This window comes from Oncorhynchus gorbuscha, unplaced genomic scaffold, assembly GCF_021184085.1.
Source record: "Oncorhynchus gorbuscha isolate QuinsamMale2020 ecotype Even-year unplaced genomic scaffold, OgorEven_v1.0 Un_scaffold_1165, whole genome shotgun sequence".
Classification (NCBI taxonomy): domain Eukaryota; kingdom Metazoa; phylum Chordata; class Actinopteri; order Salmoniformes; family Salmonidae; genus Oncorhynchus; species Oncorhynchus gorbuscha.
Window position 1 is genome coordinate 19,752 of NW_025746028.1, and position 12,636 is coordinate 32,387.

At 51.6% G+C, this 12,636-nt stretch overlaps 1 pseudogene; it reads left to right on the top strand.

Moving 5' to 3' along the window:
• LOC124021692 overlaps positions 1 to 12,636 on the top strand; it is a 132,048-nt pseudogene that overhangs the window by 16,606 nt on the left and 102,806 nt on the right.

Consider the following 12,636-nt stretch of genomic DNA (forward strand, 5'->3'; position numbering starts at 1 on the left):
AAACACACACACACACACACTAAAACACACACACACACACACTAAAACACACACACACACACACACTAAAACACACACACACACACACTAAAACACACACACACACACACTAAAACACACACACACACACACTAAAACACACACACACACACACTAAAACACACACACACACACACTAAAACACACACACACACACACTAAAACACACACACACACACACTAAAACACACACACACACACACTAAAACACACACACACACACACTAAAACACACACACACACACACTAAAACACACACACACACACACTAAAACACACACACACTAAAACACACACACACACACACTAAAACACACACACACACACTAAAACACACACACACACATTAAAACACACACACACACACACATTAAAACACACACACACACACTAAAACACACACACACACACACTAAAACACACACACACACACACTAAAACACACACACACACACACTAAAACACACACACACACACACACACTAAAACACACACACACACACACACTAAAACACACACACACACACACACTAAAAGTAAAACACACACACTAAAACTAAAACACACACACACACTAAAACTAAAACACACACACACACACACACTAAAACACACACACACACACTCAGTCCAGAGTTTTCCCCATGATTATTTTTAACATGTTGTTGATGAGGTGGTTGGAGGCCTGGAGAGGGGCTGTTCTTTGCATTTCTGAACCCCTGTAGCTCTGCCCCACGTAGCTCTGCCCCACGTAGCTCTGCCCCACGTAGCTCTGCCCCACGTAGCTCTGCCCCACGTAGCTCTGCCCCACGTAGCTCTGCCCCACGTAGCTCTGCCCCACGTAGCTCTGCCCCACGTAGCTCTGCCCCACGTAGCTCTGCCCCACGTAGCTCTGCCCCACGTAGCTCTGCCCCACGTGTTGCTCTGCCCCACGTAGCTCTGCCCCACGTAGCTCTGCCCCACGTGGCTCTGCCCCACGTAGCTCTGCCCCACGTAGCTCTGCCCCACGTAGCTCTGCCCCACGTAGCTCTGCCCCACGTAGCTCTGCCCCACGTAGCTCCGCCCCACGTAGCTCCTGCCCCTGTAGCTCCTGCCCCGGTAGCTCCTCCCCCTGTAGCTCCTCCCCTGTAACGCCCATGTCCTGTCAGTTAGACCCTTGACACCCCTGGTTTAAACTTTAAACTCTCCCTGTGAGCCACATTTACTTTTCAGAAAGTTCCGGAGGGCCACACTGAAAACGTTATTTCTTTCACTTTCAAAATGGTTTTGGGAATTTCCAATGCTCCCTGACTGTCTAGCTCTCAGATCGGTGATAAGTCTGTGAGCCAGCTGGACACAGTCATGAAACTGTACCAAATGCAGGTCCATTATCATTTCTACACAGTTTCCATTTGGTTTGAGTCATTTGAAAGTATATTGAGCCCCCCCTATTCCATCCTATACACATTCTGGGTTTACATGTTGCCTCTTTCAAGAACATATCCTTCCCTCTCTGCTCCCTCTCTGCTCCCTCTCTCCTCCCTCTCTCCTCCCTCTCTCCTCCCTCTCTCCTCCCTCTCTCCTCCCTCTCTCCTCCCTCTCTCCTCCCCTCTCTCCCCCTTCCCTCCCTCTCTCCTCCCCTCTCTCCTCCCCTCTCCTCCCTCCCCTCCCCCTCTCCTCCCTCCCCTCCCCCCCTCTCCCCCTCCCCCCCTCCCCCCCTCCCCTCTCCCCCCCCCCTCCCCTCTCCTCCCCCCCCTCTCCTCCCCCTCCCTCTCCCTCTTCCCTCTCTCCTCCCTCCCTCCCTCTTCCCCCTCTCCTCCCTCCCCTCCCTCTTCCCTCCCTCCTCCTCCCTCTCTCTTCCCTCTTCCCTCTCTCCTCCCTCCCCTCTCCTCCCTCCCCCCCTCCTCCTCCTCCCTCCCCTCCCCTCTCTACTCCCCTCCCTCCTCCCCTCCCTCCTCTCCTCTCTCCTCCCCTCTCTCCTCCCCCCTCTCTCCTCTCCCCTCTCTCCTCTTCCCTCTCTCCTCTTCCCTCTCTCCTCTTCCCTCCTCCCTCCTCTCCAGGTATAATCCGCAGCCTGGCGGCCCACAGTCTGAACACTGAACAGGAGCTCAGCCAATGGAGCGGCGGCGACACAGACGACGGTCACCATAGCAACCAGCTGCGTCTGGCGCTGCTCTTGCAGTTCCTGGAAAACCTGGAGAAACTGATGTACAACGCCTACGAGGGCTGTGCCAATGCTCTGACCGCACCACCCAAGGTACACACACACACACACACCCCTACACACCTACACTGAGAAACTGATGTACAACGCCTACGAGGGCTGTGCCAACGCTTTGACCACACCACCCAAGGTGCACGCGGCTCCTAATGTCAACTATGTTTTTCTCTCTCTCCTTCCCTCTATATCCAGGGTATCAGAACATTCTTCTATACCAACCGTCAGACCTGCCAGGATTGGCTGACTCGTATCCGCCTGGCCCTGATGAGGGTGGGGCTTCTGTCCGGCCAACCAGCAGTCACCGTGCGCCACGGCTTGGACCTGCTGACTGAGATCCAGAACAGCAGCACTCTGGTAACGGGAGGAGAGACGAACAGTCCCAGGACTGTGTCCTAAACCACACCCTATTCCCTATATAGTGCACTACTTTTGACCAGAGCCCCAACTGAACCTAGTGTACTTGACCACACAGAGAAACACACTCAGCATTACCTTGTTCCAACGGTCAGTCAACTGTTTTCAACCACGACCCCTTTACCTGAAGTTAATAAATACATCACCTGTAACTGACCCCCCATATGTCTCCTCTCTGTAGGGTCCAGGTCTCCTCTCTGTAGGGTCCAGGCCTCCTCTCTGTAGGGTCCAGGCCTCCTCTCTGTAGGGTCCAGGCCTCCTCTCTGTAGGGTCCAGGTCTCCTCTCTGTAGGGTCCAGGTCTCCTCTCTGTAGGGTCCAGGTCTCCTCTCTGTAGGGTCCAGGCCTCCTCTGGTCATCTGTAACTAACCCCCATTGTCTCCTCTCTGTAGGGTCCAGGTCTCCTCTCTGTAGGGTCCAGGTCTCCCCTGGTCACCTGTAACTGACCCCCATGTCTCCTCTCTGTAGGGTCCAGGTCTCTACTGGTCACCTGTAACTGACCCCCATGTCTCCTCTCTGTAGGGTCCAGGTCTCTACTGGTCATCTGTAACTGACCCCCATTGTCTCCTCTCTGTAGGGTCCAGGTCTCTACTGGTCATCTGTAACTAACCCCCATTGTCTCCTCTCTGTAGGGTCCAGGTCTCCTCTCTGTAGGGTCCAGGTCTCCTCTCTGTAGGGTCCAGGTCTCCTCTCTGTAGGGTCCAGGTCTCCTCTCTGTAGGGTCCAGGTCTCCTCTCTGTAGGGTCCAGGTCTCCTCTCTGTAGGGTCCAGGTCTCCTCTCTGTAGGGTCCAGGTCTCCTCTCTGTAGGGTCCAGGTCTCCTCTCTGTAGGGTCCAGGTCTCCTCTCTGTAGGGTCCAGGTCTCCTCTCTGTAGGGTCCAGGTCTCCTCTCTGTAGGGTCCAGGTCTCCTCTCTGTAGGGTCCAGGTCTCCTCCCTGTAGGGTCCAGGTCTCCTCCCTGTAGGGTCCAGGTCTCCTCTCTGTAGGGTCCAGGTCTCCTCTCTGTAGGGTCCAGGTCTCTACTGGTCACCTGTAACTGACCCCCATGTCTCCTCTCTGTAGGGTCCAGGTCTCTACTGGTCACCTGTAACTGACCCCCATGTCTCCTCTCTGTAGGGTCCAGGTCTCCTCTCTGTAGGGTCCAGGTCTCCTCTCTGTAGGGTCCAGGTCTCCTCTCTGTAGGGTCCAGGTCTCCTCTCTGTAGGGTCCAGGTCTCCTCTCTGTAGGGTCCAGGTCTCCTCTCTGTAGGGTCCAGGTCTCCTCTCTGTAGGGTCCAGGTCTCCTCTCTGTAGGGTCCAGGTCTCCTCTCTGTAGGGTCCAGGTCTCCTCTCTGTAGGGTCCAGGTCTCCTCTCTGTAGGGTCCAGGTCTCCTCTCTGTAGGGTCCAGGCCTCCTCTGGTCATCTGTAACTAACCCCCATTGTCTCCTCTCTGTAGGGTCCAGGTCTCCTCTCTGTAGGGTCCAGGTCTCCCCTGGTCACCTGTAACTGACCCCCATGTCTCCTCTCTGTAGGGTCCAGGTCTCTACTGGTCACCTGTAACTGACCCCCATGTCTCCTCTCTGTAGGGTCCAGGTCTCTACTGGTCATCTGTAACTGACCCCCATTGTCTCCTCTCTGTAGGGTCCAGGTCTCTACTGGTCATCTGTAACTAACCCCCATTGTCTCCTCTCTGTAGGGTCCAGGTCTCCTCTCTGTAGGGTCCAGGTCTCCTCTCTGTAGGGTCCAGGTCTCCTCTCTGTAGGGTCCAGGTCTCCTCTCTGTAGGGTCCAGGTCTCCTCTCTGTAGGGTCCAGGTCTCCTCTCTGTAGGGTCCAGGTCTCCTCTCTGTAGGGTCCAGGTCTCCTCTCTGTAGGTTCCAGGTCTCCTCTCTGTAGGGTCCAGGTCTCCTCTCTGTAGGGTCCAGGTCTCCTCTCTGTAGGGTCCAGGTCTCCTCCCTGTAGGGTCCAGGTCTCCTCTCTGTAGGGTCCAGGTCTCCTCTCTGTAGGGTCCAGGTCTCTACTGGTCACCTGTAACTGACCCCCATGTCTCCTCTCTGTAGGGTCCAGGTCTCTACTGGTCACCTGTAACTGACCCCCATGTCTCCTCTCTGTAGGGTCCAGGTCTCCTCTCTGTAGGGTCCAGGTCTCCTCTCTGTAGGGTCCAGGTCTCCTCTCTGTAGGGTCCAGGTCTCCTCTCTGTAGGGTCCAGGTCTCCTCTCTGTAGGGTCCAGGTCTCCTCTCTGTAGGGTCCAGGTCTCCTCTCTGTAGGGTCCAGGTCTCCTCTCTGTAGGTTCCAGGTCTCCCCTGGTCACCTGTAACTGATCCCCATGTCTCCTCTCTGTAGGGTCCAGGTCTCTACTGGTCACCTGTAACTGACCCCCCATGTCTCCTCTCTGTAGGGTCCAGGTCTCCTCTCTGTAGGGTCCATGTCTCCTCTGGTCACCTGTAACTGACCCCCATTGTCTCCTCTCTGTAGGGTCCAGGCCTCCTCTCTGTAGGGTCCAGGTCTCCTCTCTGTAGGGTCCAGGTCTCCTCTCTGTAGGGTCCAGGTCTCCTCTCTGTAGGGTCCAGGTCTCCTCTCTGTAGGGTCCAGGTCTCCTCTCTGTAGGGTCCAGGTCTCTACTGGTCACCTGTAACTGACCCCCATGTCTCCTCTCTGTAGGGTCCAGGTCTCTACTGGTCACCTGTAACTGACCCCCATGTCTCCTCTCTGTAGGGTCCAGGTCTCCTCTCTGTAGGGTCCAGGTCTCCTCTCTGTAGGGTCCAGGTCTCCTCTCTGTAGGGTCCAGGTCTCCTCTCTGTAGGGTCCAGGTCTCCTCTCTGTAAGGTCCAGGTCTCCTCTCTGTAGGTTCCAGGTCTCCCCTGGTCACCTGTAACTGATCCCCATGTCTCCTCTCTGTAGGGTCCAGGTCTCTACTGGTCACCTGTAACTGACCCCCCATGTCTCTTCTCTGTAGGGTCCAGGTCTCCTCTCTGTAGGGTCCATGTCTCCTCTGGTCACCTGTAACTGACCCCCATTGTCTCCTCTCTGTAGGGTCCAGGCCTCCTCTCTGTAGGGTCCAGGCCTCCTCTCTGTAGGGTCCAGGTCTCCTCTCTGTAGGGTCCAGGTCTCCTCTCTGTAGGGTCCAGGTCTCCTCTCTGTAGGGCCCAGGTCTCCTCTCTGTAGGGCCCAGGTCTCCTCTCTGTAGGGCCCAGGTCTCCTCTCTGTAGGGTCCAGGTCTCCTCTCTGTAGGGTCCAGGTCTCCTCTCTGTAGGGTCCAGGTCTCCTCTCTGTAGGGTCCAGGTCTCCTCTCTGTAGGGTCCAGGTCTCCTCTCTGTAGGGTCCAGGTCTCCTCTCTGTAGGGTCCAGGTCTCCTCTCTGTAGGGTCCAAGTCTCCTCTCTGTAGGGTCCAGGTCTCTACTGGTCACCTGTAACTGACCCCCATGTCTCCTCTCTGTAGGGTCCAGGTCTCTACTGGTCACCTGTAACTGATCCCCATGTCTCCTCTCTGTAGGGTCCAGGTCTCCTCTCTGTAGGGTCCAGGTCTCCTCTCTGTAGGGTCCAGGTCTCCTCTCTGTAGGGTCCAGGTCTCCTCTCTGTAGGGTCCAGGTCTCCTCTCTGTAGGGTCCAGGTCTCCTCTCTGTAGGGTCCAGGTCTCCTCTCTGTAGGGTCCAGGTCTCCTCTGGTCACTTGTAACTGACCCCCATGTCTCCTCTCTGTAGGGTCCAGGTCTCCTCTCTGTAGGGTCCAGGTCTCCTCTCTGTAGGGTCCATGTCTCCTCTGGTCACCTGTAACTGACCCCCAGGTCTCCTCTCTGTAGGGTCCAGGTCTCCTCTCTGTAGGGTCCAGGTCTCCTCTCTGTAGGGCCCAGGTCTCCTCTCTGTAGGGTCCAGGTCTCCTCTCTGTAGGGCCCAGGTCTCCCCTGGTCATCTGTAACTGACCCCCAGGTCTCCCCTGGTCATCTGTAACTGACCCCCATTGTCTCCTCTCTGTAGGGTCCAGGTCTCTACTGGTCATCTGTAACTGATCCCCATGTCTCCTCTCTGTAGGGTCCAGGTCTCATTTACATTACATTTACATTTAAGTCATTTAGCAGACGCTCTTATCCAGAGCGACTTACAAATTGGTGCATTCACCTTATGACATCCAGTGGGACAGTCACTTAACAATAGTGCATCTAAAACTTAGGGGGGGTGGGGTGAGAGGGATTACTTAACCTATCCTAGGTATTCCTTAAAGAGGTGGGGTTTCAGGTGTCTCCGGAAGGTGGTGATTGACTCCGCTGTCCTGGCGTCGTGAGGGAGTTTGTTCCACCATTGGGGGTCTCCTCTCTGTAGGGTCCAGGTCTCTACTGGTCATCTGTAACTGATCCCCATGTCTCCTCTCTGTAGGGTCCAGGTCTCTACTGGTCATCTGTAACTGACCCCCAGGTCTCTACTGGTCATCTGTAACTGATCCCCATGTCTCCTCTCTGTAGGGTCCAGAGTTGGAGGCTCCTCTGGTGATGCTGGTAGAGGCTCTGTGTGAACTTCACTGTCCTGAGGCTATCCAGGGTTTAGCTGCCTGGAGTCTCACCAACACTGGCAAGAGTCTGGCTTGGGTCAGCTCTGTGGCACTACAGGCTGAGGGGCGGTAAGGAAAACCACCCCTGTGTGTGTGTGTGTGTTTGTCTGTCAAGTGGAGTCCAAGCTTAGTGTATTTAAGGGGCAATTCTTGACAGATTTAACTTTCTAAATGCCTCATGATCTTAGTTCCCACCAGAACCTAAAATATAAGCTTGTTTTATACAAATGTTTTGAAAGAAAGAAAATATAAACAAACACTATACAGCCTCACCATGGTTACACCTAGAATGTTGCTCTATGATGTCATGGATGGTTACAACTGGAATGTTGCTCTATGATGTCATGGCTGGTTACAACTGGAATGTTGCTCTATGATGTCATGGCTGGTTACACCTAGAATGTTGCTCTATGATGTCATTGATGGTTACACCTAGAATGTTGCTCTGATGTCATGGATGGTTACAACTGGAATGCTGTCTATGATGTCATGGCTGGTTACAACTGGAATGTTGCTCTATGATGTCATGGCTGGTTACAACTGGAATGTTGCTCTATGATGTCATGGCTGGTTACAACTGGAATGTTGCTCTATGATGTCATGGCTGGTTACAACTGGAATGTTGCTCTATGATGTCATGGCTGGTTACAACTGGAATGTTGCTCTATGATGTCATGGCTGGTTACACCTGGAATGTTGCTCTATGATGTCATGGATGGTTACACCTAGAATGTTGCTCTATGATGTCATGGATGGTTAGAACTGGAATGTTGCTCTATGATGTCATTGATGGTTACACCTAGAATGTTGCTCTATGATGTCATGGATGGTTACACCTAGAATGTTGTTCTATGATGTCATTGATGGTTACACCTAGAATGTTGCTCTATGATGTCATGGATGGTTACACCTGGAATGTTGCTCTATGATGTCATGGCTGGTTACAACTGGAATGTTGCTCTATGATGTCATGGCTGGTTACAACTGGAATGTTGCTCTATGATGTCATGGCTGGTTACATCTGGAATGTTGCTCTATGATGTCATGGCTGGTTACAACTGGAATGTTGCTCTATGATGTCATGGATGGTTACACCTAGAATGTTGTTCTCTGATGTCATGGATGGTTACACCTAGAATGTTGCTCTATGATGTCATGGCTGGTTACAACTGGAATGTTGCTCTATGATGTCATGGCTGGTTACAACTGGAATGTTGCTCTATGATGTCATGGATGGTTACACCTAGAATGTTGTTCTATGATGTCATGGATGGTTACACCTAGAATGTTGCTCTATGATGTCATGGCTGGTTACAACTGGAATGTTGCTCTATGATGTCATGGCTGGTTACAACTGGAATGTTGCTCTATGATGTCATGGCTGGTTACAACTGGAATGTTGTCTATGATGGTTACAACTGGAATGTTGTCTATGATGTCAATGATGGTTGGTCCTTAAATCCAAAGCTCTGTCTGTGAAGTTGAGTGGTTACATTCCTCCAGTCCCATCCCTCAGCCTTTTACCCAAACGGGGCAGTGAGTACGCTTTATTGTTTCAACTGCTGATTGCCACTTTAAATGTAGTCAATAAGCAGGTAGTACACACCTCTAGTTGTCCATAGATGCTGTTAAATGGTATGTCCAGACCATATAGTAGCCCATACCTCTCTGTAAATACCCTATAGTAACCCATACCTCTCTCTGTAAATACCATATAGTAACCCATACCTCTCTGTAAATACCATATAGTAGCCCATACCTCTCTCTCTGTCAAAGACCATAGTAACCCATACCTCTCTCTCTGTCAAGGACCATAGTAACCCATACCTCTCTCTCTGTAAATACCCTATAGTAACCCATACCTCTCTGTAAATACCCTATAGTAACCCATACCTCTCTGTAAATACCCTATAGTAACCCATACCTCTCTCTCTGTCAAAGACCATAGTAACCCATACCTCTCTCTCTGTAAATACCATATAGTAGCCCATACCACTCTCTCTGTAAATACCATATAGTAACCCATACCTCTCTCTCTGTCAAAGACCATAGTAACCCATACCTCTCTCTGTAAATACCATATAGTAACCCATACCTCTCTCTCTGTAAATACCATATAGTAGCCCATACCTCTCTCTCTGTAAATACCATATAGTAACCCATACCTCTCTCTCTGTCAAAGACCATAGTAACCCATACCTCTCTCTGTAAATACCATATAGTAACCCATACCTCTCTCTCTGTAAATACCATATAGTAGCCCATACCACTCTCTCTGTAAATACCATATAGTAGCCCATACCACTCTCTCTGTAAATACCATATAGTAACCCATACCTCTCTCTCTGTCAAAGACCATAGTAACCCACACCTCTCTCTCTGTCAAAGACCATAGTAACCCATACCTCTCTCTGTAAATACCATATAGTAACCCATACCTCTCTCTCTGTCAAGCCCATATAGTAACCCATACCTCTCTATAAATACCCTATAGTGACCCATACCTCTCTCTGTAAATACCCTATAGTAACCCATACCTCTCTGTAAATACCCTATAGTAACCCATACCTCTCTCTGTAAATACCCTATAGTAACCCATACCTCTCTGTAAATACCATATAGTAAGCCATACCTCTCTCTGTCAAGACCATATAGTAGCCCATACCTCTCTGTAAATACCATATAGTGACCCATACCTCTCTGTAAATACCCTATAGTGACCCATACCTCTCTGTAAATACCCTATAGTGACCCATACCTCTCTGTAAATACCCTATAGTAACTCATACCTCTCTGTAAATACCCTATAGTAACCCATACCTCTCTGTAAATACCCTATAGTAACCCATACCTCTCTGTAAATACCCTATAGTAACCCATACCTCTCTGTAAATACCCTATAGTAACTCATACCTCTCTGTAAATACCCTATAGTGACCATACCTCTCTGTAAATACCCTATAGTGACCCATACCTCTCTGTAAATACCCTATAGTGACCCATACCTCTCTGTAAATACCCTATAGTGACCCATACCTCTCCGTCAATACCCTATAGTAACTCATACCTCTCTGTAAATACCCTATAGTAACCCATACCTCTCTGTAAATACCCTATAGTAACCCATACTTCTCTGTAAATACCCTATAGTAACTGATGCCTCTCTCTGTAAATACCCTATAGTGACCCATACCTCTCTGTAAATACCCTATAGTAACCCATACCTCTCTGTCAATACCCTATAGTAACCCATACCTCTCTCTGTCAATACCCTATAGTGACCCATACCTCTCTGTCAATACCCTATAGTGACCCATACCTCTCTGTAAATACCCTATAGTAACCCATACCTCTCTGTCAATACCCTATAGTGACCCATACCTCTCTGTAAATACCCTATAGTGACCCATACCTCTCTGTCAATACCCTATAGTGACCCATACCTCTCTGTAAATACCCTATAGTAACCCATACCTCTCTGTCAATACCCTATAGTGACCCATACCTCTCTGTAAATACCCTATAGTAACCCATACCTCTCTGTAAATACCCTATAGTAACCCATACCTCTCTGTCAATACCCTATAGTGACCCATACCTCTCTGTCAATACCCTATAGTGACCCATACCTCTCTCTCTAGGTTTGAGAAGGCTGCAGTGGAGTACCAGGAACAGCTGTGTGCCGTGACGGGGATGGACTGTTCCATTAAGGGCTTCGACCGCTCACTCCTCAAACTGGGCGGAGCCAACAGCTCTAACACAGCCAGCCCCAAACACAACGGCAACGGTGAGAGACACAGCTCTAACACAGCCAGGCCCAAACACACTGGGAACGGTGAGAGACACAGCTCTAACACAGCCAGGCCCAAACACACTGGGAACGGTGAGACACACAGCTCTAACACAGCCAGCCCCAAACACAACGGCAACGGTGAGACACACAGCTCTAACACAGCCAGCCCCAAACACAACGGTGAGACACACAGCTCTAACACAGCCAGCCCCAAACACACAGCTCTAACACAGCCAGCCCCAAACACAACAGTGAGAGACACAGCTCTAACACAGCCAGCCCCAAACACAACGGTGAGACACACAGCTCTAACACAGCCAGCCCCAAACACAACGGTGAGACACGCAGCTCTAACACAGCCAGCCCCAAACACAACGGTGAGACACACAGCTCTAACACAGCCAGCCCCAAACACAACGGTGAGACACACAGCTCTAACACAGCCAGCCCCAAACACAACGGTGAGACACACAGCTCTAACACAGCCAGCCCCAAACACAACGGTGAGACACACAGCTCTAACACAGCCAGCCCCAAACACAACGGTGAGACACAGCTCTAACACAGCCAGCCCCAAACACAACGGTGAGACACACAGCTCTAACACAGCCAGCCCCAAACACAACGGTGAGACACAGCTCTAACACAGCCAGCCCCAAACACAACGATGAGACACAGCTCTAACACAGCCAGCCCCAAACACAACGGTGAGACACACAGCTCTAACACAGCCAGCCCCAAACACAACGGTGAGACACACAGCTCTAACACAGCCAGCCCCAAACACAACGGTGAGACACACAGCTCTAACACAGCCAGCCCCAAACACAACGGTGAGAACGCGGAATAGGGGGACATTTCAGAGGCAACCACTAGCTGATAATAACCAGGTGTTCCCCTCTCTCTCCTCCCCCTCTCCTCCTCCCCTTTCCTCTCTTCTCCTTCTGCCTCTCCCCTCCTCTCTCTCTCCTCCTCCCCCTTTCCTCTCTTCTCCTTCTGCCTCTCCCCTCCTCTCTCTCTCCTCCTCCCCCTTTCCTCTCTTCTCCTTCTGCCTCTCCCCTCCTCTCTCTCCTCCACCCCCTTTCCTCTCTTCTCCTTCTGCCTCTCTCCTCCACCCCCTTTCCTCTCTTCTCCTTCTGCCTCTCTCCTCCACCCCCTTTCCTCTCTTCTCCTTCTGCCTCTCTCCTCCACCCCCTTTCCTCTCTTCTCATTCTGCCTCTCCCCTCTCTCTCTCCTCCTCCCCCTTTCCTCTCTCTCCTTCTGCCTCTCCCCTCTCTCTCTCCTCCTCCCCCTTTCCTCTCTCTCTCTTCTGCTTCTCCCCCTCTCTCTCTCCCTCCTCCCCCTTTCCTCTCTTCTCCTTCTGCCTCTCCCCTCCTCTCTCCTCCTCCCACTTTCCTCTCTCTCTTCTGCCTCTCCCTCCTCTCTCTCCTCCTCCCCCTTTCCTCTCTCTCCTTCTGCCTCTCCCCTCCTCTCTCTCCTCCACCCCCTTTCCTCTCTTCTCCTTCTGCCTCTCTCCTCCACCCCCTTTCCTCTCTTCTCCTTCTGCCTCTCTCCTCCACCCCCTTTCCTCTCTTCTCCTTCTGCCTCTCCCCTCCTCTCTCTCCTCCTCCCCTTTCCTCTCTCTCCTTCTGCTTCTCCCCCTCTCTCTCTCCTCCTCCCCCTTTCCTCTCTTCT